Genomic DNA, 10,580 nt, shown 5'->3' with positions numbered 1-10,580 from the left:
AAAAATAAAGCGTCATCGTGCTAGCGGGTCGTATCGCCCTGTGTGTCCTTTATACCTTTCTGTTATCGCGATGGTGGACGTAAAAAATAGACAAGATTATTATTATTATTACCGCGCCACATAAAATAGTAAAGTGCCTGGGAGGACGTGCTATCGAGAGTACGGTGGTGTGTGTGTGTGTGTGTGTGTGTGTGTGTGTGTGTGTGTGTGTGTGTGTGTGTGTGTGTGTGTGTGTGTGTGTGTGTGTGTGTGTGTGTGTGTGTGTGTGTGTGTATTTTAACTCTTGCCGCTATATTAGGTGACGTCTGCTTTATTAAATTCTGAGACTATTTTATTGAGTTTGAGAGAGTACTTTGTTAGTGAAGGGGTTTATGAAGGCTGTGTATCTAACCGCTCTTGTACGAAATGTCTCTCCCAAGTTGAAAAAATCGTCTGGGAATTACAAAAATATATTTAAAAACATTTAATCGAAGTGGAGTCATTCGTAGCAATATAAAACGTCTGATGGTGGCAATACTAAAAGAGAAAAAAATACGGTGGTAATAAAAAAAATTATGATATTGATAATGATGATGATGATGATAATAATAATAATAATAATAATAATAATAATAATAATAATAAAATCATCAGTGAATATAGATTTTTACTCTCTTTTGAGTCGAAACGTGTTATGATTTACGGTAATGTGAAGTCTGTGTACAGTTAAATTTAATAAGACATTCATACTGCTCGAATCCGTGTAACAAAATAATTAAGTAAATAACTACTGAGATGCGGCTAAACTAATGACACTAATTAAATGGGTTCAGTTTGGGGGTTTACTTAGGCTTGTTCAGAACCCCTCAAGTTCCTTCACTTTTAAGTAAGCGGAGATATTTGTCCATTTCCAAATTATTTCTCGTTTAGTGGCGCATTAAGGCAGTACTGTAGCTTTATCATCCCACAGCACTTCATGATTAGCATCCAGTCCTGTTGTTAATCTCTTGTTACAACTCAGAATGCAAGATGGAGAGATGGCAGTTTTACGCCTAGTTAAAAGGAAGAGAATAGCAACAAGTGTTCATCCTTTCCTCAGCACATCTTCCTGACTAGCGCCATATCCTCTTGTTAATCACTTGTTACAACTTCGCATGTAAGATGAAGAGATGGCAATGTTACGCCAAGTCAAAGTGAACAGAATGTAGATCAGAAACTGCAAGAGGTGTAAAAGGAATTATAAACAGGGGCTTGTACGGTGTCATGTTATTTTATTCATGTAAGCCTGACGTGGGAATTGTAATATGCCGGATTTTTGTGAGTCATTTTTCACGGGAATGGGCAGGGTTATGATGCATGATTTATTGCTTTGTGTGTTGCAGCCTTGATGTTGATGTGATAACCAATTTGTAAGCAGTGTATAATTTGGACTCGATGTGATTAATTGCCAGAGGTCATTCGTCAATTTCTTTTGTTTATGTCTTTTATATATTGCTAATTTCGCACCCTCACCTCCTAGGATATATATTTTTATCTGTATTTAGTATATGACTTTTCGCCTCCCCTCCTAGCATATATATTTTTCTCTATTTAGTATATTACTTTCTTTTCATTTTTCCAACTCAGTATCTAAAAATGCTTATAATTCCTTCCTACTGGTATGTTTTTTTGTCTTACTTGTCTGCGTCTCAGAATATTCAATTAACCATTCCCATTTTGCTTTCCTATTTACCTCTTGTCTGTCTTTGCTTAGTTTCTCAGTGCCTTGGTTGTATCATCCACCGTCTTTTATTTTAATCTTAATTGCCCCTTCGTTTATTCAATTGCTTCTCCTTTTCCTCTCCCCTCTCCTCCCTTTCGCCGTTCGGAAAATATGGTTACCATCCTTTATACTCGCGTTCCCAAGACAGTTGCTCTCTCCCTCGCTCCTTCTTTCTCTCCTTTCCTCCGCATCTCCTTCTCTCTCTCCCTCTCTCATGCGGATTCATTTATTTTCTCCATGCTCACTGTTTTCATTTTCTTTTTTTCCTTGCTTCTTTGTCCTCTCTTGCATTTTTGTATCACTTTTCCCTCAATTTTCAGTCGCAGTGATTTTGGCTTTTTCACTTAGTCTGTCCTTACTTTGGCCCCACAGTTTTTAAGAATATATATTTTATTTTGTTTTATTTTATTTTATTTTACTTTATTTTGTTTACCTCGGTAGTAAAGGGATCAGGATGACGATGATACGAGATTGATGATGGTGGTGGTGGTGATGTGATGATGATGATGATGATAATGATGTAAATTATGATGATGTGATGATGTTGATTATGATGTAAATGATGATGATAATGATGTGATTATAATAATGTAAATGATGATGATAATGATGATGAAGATGGTGATGTTAGTTTCGTATAAATTTCTCTCCATAATAATATACCTTTCTCTGTAATTGTGTAGTGGGTTAATTAAGGTCATTGCCATCACTTCCACCTCAAACAAAATTTTATCAACTTACAGAAATACGAAATACAAAAAATAAATAAATATATAAATAAATTAATAAATAAAAGACGACTTATAGTTAAAAAATAAATCCCTTACTTACGAGAGGATTTCTTAATCTGACGTAAGTTGTCTAGGATTGGGAGGTTTGTTTCGTACGGATGGGGTTAAATTTCTTCCTTGTGTGTGTGTGTGTGTGTGTGTGTGTGTGTGTGTGTGTCCCTCGCCATATAATTCCATTTGTCTTTCCATTGTGTTCTTCCTACTCTCACCACTTGTTTCTCTCTCTCTGTCTGTCTGTCTGTCTGTCTCTCTCTCTCTCTCTCTCTCTCTCTCTCTCACTCCATCGTTTCCTCTTCCATTTTCCCTACATTCCACGGCCCATCTCCACCATCCTGCCGGCTTAGTTGCTATTTCCTCTCCCAGTCTTCAATTATTCAACTCTCCCTGTTACTGTCTATCCCAGTTCAGAGTCAGTACCCCCCCCCCTCAGGGCTGGTTTGAATAATTCGTTTCACTGTCATTCATGGTTTTCGATCCGATTTCCGTTTTCAGTAGTTTTCCCAGACGATTTTATTCAGGTGAGTCCAATGAGCCTGGAGTTATAGAATTTCTCTCTCTCTCTCTCTCTCTCTCTCTCTCTCTCTCTCTCTCTCTCAAAATAGGATGGATTTTTTTTCGAACTGGATGGCTTAGGTACAGAATTAATAAAGAGCTTTAATGAGAGGGGTCTTTACTGAATTCAATAAAAACACTTGTCTGCGGCAAGAATGAACGGAGTATGACGTCACACTGGGTCAAGAGGTCAAGGTCACAGGTAATTTTTAGGTCGACCCGTTGCCGATAATTTCCAGGTGTTTTTTTAATTTTTTTTCTGTTCCGTTTCTTCCCCTTAATTCTTGCCACCTCCAGACGATTTTATTCAGCTTGGTGTTAGGAGTCGGGTTGTGGAGGGGTTGATGGAGATAGCTTTTAATCCCTTCAGCAGGCCTACAAAATCGTCTGAAGGCAGAAGAATTATATTAAAAGGTCGCTGTGTGTGTGTGTGTGTGTGTGTGTGTGTGTGTGTGAGAAGTTAGCAAAATAAAAATGAAAACGTCACCGGATCGATGGGGTTTGTGTGTGTGTGTGTGTGTGTGTGTGTGTGTGTGTGTGTGTGTGTGTGTGTGTGTGTGTGTGTGCGCGCGTGCGTGTTTCCGTTTTTTCTACCATTGCGCGCTTCATCCCAACCAGATTCTATCACCCATATTTTCGCTTTTATTTCCGTTCCCCGGTCCATTCCAATCTTTTCCAATTACCACCCCGGCAGTTATATTCTCATTCTCTTTTCATTTTACTCCTCAGCTCAAACAAGGTCAGTTGCACAAAGTTTTTCTTGTTTTTGTTGGGAAAAGGGAGTAAGGATGGTGGTGGTGGTGGTGGTGGTGGTGATGATGATGATGATTGTGGTGGTGGTAGTGATGATTATGATGGTAGTTGGGATGGTGATGATACTAATGAAATAATAATGATATATCCTGATTTCTACTGTCAGCGTCGTTACCCATATATATATTATATATTACTTTGGTTGAAAGAGTAATGTTGATGAAGATGGTGATGTTCGGTGTCGCTTATTTTCATGTCAGTTTTGCATTACTATATTCCTAGGAAAAGGGCTAAGGATGATGGAGGTGATGATGATGAAGATAATGATGATGATGTTATCAGTATTTCCACCTGCTGTAGGTCAAGAGAACGTCGATTATATGTATCTTTTTATTTCATTTTTAATTTTTATTATTATTATTATTTTTTGTATTTCTTTACCCTGCTACTCCACGGCCCATCCTCGACCGGTTTCAATTGCCTCTGCCTCCATCACTGTCAGCTTCACTTCCCCTTGCCTCCCCTCCTTCTCCCCCCTCTCCCTCTCATTTCCTCTCCCTCCTTCTCCCACTCTGTTTCCTTTCCTGTTACCTATTCTTCTCTCCCTTCCCCCTCCTTATCCCGTCCGTCTCCCTCCCACTCATTTCATTTCTGTCCTCATCCCTCTACCCTCTTCAAATTATCTTCATCAGTGTCCCTATCCCTCTCACTGCACCGCTCACTCTCATCCCTTCTCCCCTTCTCAGTCTTGTTTCCCTCCCTTTCTCTTTCGTATTCTCCCTCCCACTCTCCCTGTCCCTGCTCCTCCCCCTATCCCCTCCCTTTCTCCTTATCCATACCTCCCTCCCTTTCCCTTCTCCCCTCTCTAGTGTTTGTCCCGGTCTGGCCACAGTTTCAGCGGGTGGACCAAAATGGATGTGCTGCCCAGTAAAAGCTGATTAAACTCACGTATCCGAGTGTTGGTTCAGTCCCCCCCCCCCCTCTCTCTCTCTCTCTCGGTCAGAAGATGGGTCGGTTCCAGATGCCAGATTTTCCGTTTATAATACCGAGAGATAAATATTATATATTTATTTATTTAGTATATACAGAACCCCCCTTTTACTCAATAAATCCTTTAGTATTTACACATCTCTTCCTTTTTTTTTTTTTTTTACCCCGACACATCAAGTAGTTGGGGTGGTGGGAGGGGGAGGGAATAGTTACTTTTCTCACGCGTTACTGGCTTGAATTGGTATTAGTAACTATTTTTGTCCAGTTCATTATTTTTTTTTCCCCTAAGACCAGAAAGTTAGGCAGTTCAGGTCAGTTTTGTGGTGCATTGAGGAACTGTGGTGAGTCTGGCTTTATTCTTGCTGTATATTTCCCACAGGTGTGACGAGGAGTTGAGTCAGGTGTATGAAAGGTCTATTTCTTTACCTGTCTATATATTGATGGGGTCATAGGTTATGTGTGTGTGTGTGTGTGTGTGTGTGTGTGTGTGTGTGTGTGTGTGTGTGTGTGTGTGTGTGTTAATAAAAACAGCTTTATACTGGATTACAGAAGCCATTACATTATCAGACATACCTGGTACAGCAAGACTCATAATCAAAGCCAGACCACAAGATTAAGATGACGTTAGTTCCCTTTATCCAGACAAGGGAATGGGCCTGTTAGGTAGTTTACTGTGGTGGGTTAACAGTGCATTATTTCACGGCTTAATTGTCTGTTCCTTAATTGCTAACGATTACGGCGTCATCTGGTGGAGCAATTCCCATCGCTCACTGTCATTAAACCGCACGAAGAATTGACTTTCCGGGTTGTTGCCTTTAGTTGGTTGTTTGGGGGGTATTTAGGGAGCGTTGGGGTTAATTTATTGTGGTTGCGGTGGATGGTGATGGTGGTTAACTCGTGTGTGTGTGTGTGTGTGTGTGTGTGTGTGTGTGTGTGTGTGTGTGTGTGTGTGTGTAGTGAATCCAAATCCTGCCTATCTTCTGTGTCTATTTGAACACCTTCGTACAATGACATTTTTTCCCCTTATTCTGTGATGTGTCTAGATGTGGCGTGTGGTTCCCTACTCAGCCAACACCCTGTGCAAACAAGTGAGACACGATTCATACATTTTCCTGAATTTATCGACGTATTTATCCTTCTATCTTACCAAACACTTCATAGCCAACTAGAATGACTATGAACGTAAAAAAATACAAGATGAAGCGATTCCTGATAATAATTTACTCGTATAAATTGAATATAAATGTGAGGAATATGGCAAGACAGAATTATTTCCTTTACCGATTTGCTGATAGAGATTTCTTACTTATTATCTGTCGGAAACATTATGTAAGGTCTTATAATACCGGATCATTGACCTTTTTCCCGATATTTCAATCTTTTTTCTGTGCCTTAACTCTTCAGCCTAAGATTACCGAGTCTTATTGATTATGAGTTTATTACAGCAGTTTTTTTTTCCTTACTCAGAGATCACATTATTGACTGTTTACTTGATTTTATTACCTTATTTTTTTACTATGCCTACCAAGTTTTATTTCCATGTTCGCCTACTCATATTCGAAATCATTATTCAAATATAGATTATTGAGGTGGCTATCCATTGAGCGGATTTCATTACACTTATTCCTGTTATTAACCTTAATGGGAAATATTGGGAGTCAACAGTATATTTGTGCGTGGCTTTCTCGTTAGCTTTATCATTATCGAAACTTGATTTTCAATTAAAAGTGATGCAGCTATGCATTTTGTCAAAAATAGATGTTTATGTCGCCTGTAAAGCTGCATCTATATAACCAACTTTCCTCGGTAAGAAGAAACAGTGTATTTCATCAATATTAGAAAAAAAATGCCGTTTGTCATTATTTCCAAGAGTCGTGTATATAATAGTTTCGTTCTTTGGTCGTGAAGTCGGTTTAGATACATTCTTGAGTCATAGTTTCTGCCCACCCTCAAATCCTGCCGTATCTGTGGCCTACTTGGAGCCTCGGTTTCAGGCCGAACGAAGACCACAAGTCCCTCAGTGTTAACATCATGTGGTTCGAGGTGTTGCTAGAATCCACGAGGTAGAGTTCGTGATGATATTTTTATTCGTGAAATTTAAAAGCCTTCAAACAACCAACAACGAATTTTAAAAAATCGAAGAATCAATGACAAAAAGAAAAATGACAACCAGCGACAAATAATAATAATAATAATAATAATAATAATAATAATAAGAAAAACTTCGAACAACCAACGACGAAAAAAAAGCTTCGAACAACCAACGACGAAAAAAAAGCTTCAAACAACCAACGACGAAAAAAAGCTTCGGACAACCAACGACGAAAAAAAGCTTCGGACAACCAACGACGTGTAAATAAAATAAAGCTTCAAACAACCATCAACGGATAAAAAAAAAAAAAAGAACTTCGAAAAATAATTGATATCAAAAAGCTTCGAACAACCAACGACGGGTAAGAAAAAGCTTCAAACAACCAACGACGGGTAAGGAAAAGCTTCAAACAACCAACGACGGGTAAGAAAAAGCTTCAAACAACCAACGACGGATTTAAAAAAAAAAAAAAAAAAAAAAAAAAAAAAAAAACGAACAACCAATGACGGTTCACTACACGGTGTGGAACCTCCTCTCAGTATAATATGGTTAGCAAAAATTGTGACTTAGAGCTGTACACTTTGTTTTCGCGTGTTTGAAGCAGATTCAAGGAAATGCAAACAAAGTAGGTGTTTCATGTAGAGAAAATATAAAAAGTCACGCGTGATCTGTAATAAACTATGTAAACTTCGCACTGGGCACCTATGTGTATACCCAGGCGCTATATTATACCTTAATATATGCCCTTAAAGGAGAGAATTCAGTGTGTATAAAATGCAAAGCTCAAGTTTCGACTCGATCCATTCAGAGTCGGTTGTCCCCCTGGTGGTGAGGCCTTGAAGTGTTTTCCTGACGTGGTGGTTTTCTTCCGTTGTTATGCCGAGCGGTTGATCTATACTTTATAATCGATACCAACACGCCATCTGGCTGGTTCGTGATATCTGGATGCTCTTCTAGTGAATTAGATTGATTGTATTCATGTCACTGATACAAATATCAATGGTACAGTCAGAGATAAAAGTTCGTCTAATATTTCACTGATCCTTAATATTTCAATCTGGTGGTTACTGTTCTTAAGCTGATGGGGACTTGATATTATTTCTGAACGTAGATAATGCTTTTTGCCATGATGCATCAGGGAGGAAAGTGACGGACATTTATTAAGTGTGATGTAGATGCAGTGAAATTGTAAGCGAACTTTTCCTGCTGACTGTACCGTAACACACCAACGCACACTACACTTTTTTCTTAAACATATTTTTTATGCTTTTCAATTTCTGATTTATTAAATACTTTTCAATTTTTCTTAAACCTTTTTTTTTTATTTCTTTTCATAATGAGACATGATATCACGAGTAAAATTTCGCCGACGCTTCCCTCCCAGCATTGTGTCAGGGAGTGTGGTTTCTTCTCATATTCCTTTGTGTGCTTCATAATAAAAAAAAAAAAAAAAAATCATGCCTTCCATCGCCCCGGCCGGCAGGGAAGGGTCAGAGAACTTATGATCGTGATATGTATTCTGTTCAGTATTTTCCTGTTTTTTTTTACACTTGTTCTTTTTTTTTTATTTTTGGTGTTTTTTGCATCTGTTTAATTCTACATTTTTAGTTCACTTTTTGAATTTATTTCTTTTTCGTATTGCATCTGTTTTAATCCTACACTTTCAGTTCACTTATTAAATTACTTTATTTTTCATACTGCCTTACAATTTGCTCTGGATTTTCATTTTTCGTGTGCGATTATCGATGTTGTCTTGTGTGTTTTTCTGATGTTTTTTTATTTCTGCACCCTATTTTCGAATGCTTTTCATGGCCACAAACTAAAATTTCTTGTTTTATTGTAATGAAATTTTCCGTTTTGCTCCATATTTCTTAATGTTTTTCGTACACTTACCAACTGTAAATTTTCGTGTGTTTTTCGTATGTGGTTAATTATCTAGTTTTTTTTTTTTTTTCCTTGTGTTTTTCGTGGCCTTTTTAATCCGTCACTTGCACGACTCACACACCAGACTTCAGTGAAAACAAGCGAGGCGTGGGTAGCGTGAGCACTGGCTGGAAAAAAAAAAAAAAAAAAAAAAAAAAAACGAGGTCAGTTAGCACGAAACATCCCAGCCTTTGCTCCTTTTTTTTTTTTTTTTTTTTATTAAATATTTTTTTCTTCAGTCTGTATTAATGGAACTAAACACAAGAATCCCGTCTTTCTTTTTTCCGTTTTTCTTATATCTTTTCCATCTACCGTATTTATCTTTCATTCTTTTTCTTTCTTTCTTCTTTTCCTACAAAGCATCCCGTTTTTGTTCTTCACTGTGTTTTATCAGTTGGGTCTTAATTTCATACAGTGTTAATGTGGGTATATTGTCATCCGTTATCTTGTATTATTATTTTTCTTTTTTTTCCAGTTAGGGAGAACCACAGATACGCCTCATCCTGTTTTTGTTCCCTCTTTTTTCTCATCCTGTGAGTCACTTTCACTTATTCTCAGTGTATGAGTAAATTTTTCTTCTATTCGTCATCATATTTACTTTTGTCTTCATTTGGGGAGTACCACGGTCTCGTCCCTGTTATACTGCCCTTTATCACTGTGCACAAAACACAATCCCAGAACTGTGTATAAACCAAGAAAAGGAACTTATTACATATTTTTCTCCATATTGTTTACTGAAGCACTGGCACAAGAGGAGGCTAAAGCAAACAAATTGTCCTCCTCCTGCAGTAAACAATATCCCAATGTTTGTCACCGAAGAGAGAAAATATTTGCGATATGTACAACAAAAATTACCCGTTTACACTCGTCCGGCATAGCGTCCACCCGCATCCTTTAATTCTTCTCCTAACCACCACGACCCGAGGACATCATTTTAATCCTTGTTTAATCCCGGTGTTTCAGGAAGATTATATTCGGATTAAGAGAGAGAGAGTGTGTCCTAAATGAAGAATCGGATTAAGAGGGATAGTGAAAGGCTTAAGCACATCATTACGCTGATGCCTTTTTGTTTTGTTCTTTGAAATCATTGAACTTTTTTTTTTTTTCACCTTGGGAGGGACTTCTCTGAACAGGTGCTAAAGGGTAGTCTTCAATATCCCTTTCAGTACAAGCTGGGAAAAAAATGGCGACAGCGAGACTGATTAAAAGACGTATTCGAGGTTAATGAAGTAATGAAATCTGTAATCAAATTTCCAAGATGTAAATAGTCTTTCAAACTGAATTTAATTGACGTTACTTGTCAGATTAGTAGAAAACCCAAGTAGCAAGAAGGGGTTAATGGAAGTTACATCAGACTTCTCGACCTCGAACAGTCTCTCCCAAGTTGAAAATAGCTGTTTGGGAATGTCAAGAACAGGCTAATGTGAAAAGTGGCTAAGGTGATGTTAAATTAGGAGATAAACCCAAAGAGTAAAAACGGGTCAGTGAAGGCTGTATCTAACCTCTCTAATTCAGAGGCTATATATAACCTCTAATTCTATATCTCTCCCAGGCTGAATAAAATTATCTGAGGTTAGCAAGAATAAGGTGAAAAGAGGTAAAGTTAGGTGAGGCTAAAGGTGTATGGAAACGTCACCTGGATAGATAAGTCAGGGAAAGAGATTTATATATTTTCTGTGGAGTTGTTATTTTTGGGCGACTTCGTGTGTGTGTGTGTGTGTGTGTGTGTGTGTTTTAT

Source organism: Coenobita brevimanus, chromosome 22, assembly GCF_032717465.1.
Source record: "Coenobita brevimanus isolate Jiangsu-jjx chromosome 22, ASM3271746v2, whole genome shotgun sequence".
Classification (NCBI taxonomy): domain Eukaryota; kingdom Metazoa; phylum Arthropoda; class Malacostraca; order Decapoda; family Coenobitidae; genus Coenobita; species Coenobita brevimanus.
This window is presented reverse-complemented; position numbering follows the sequence as displayed.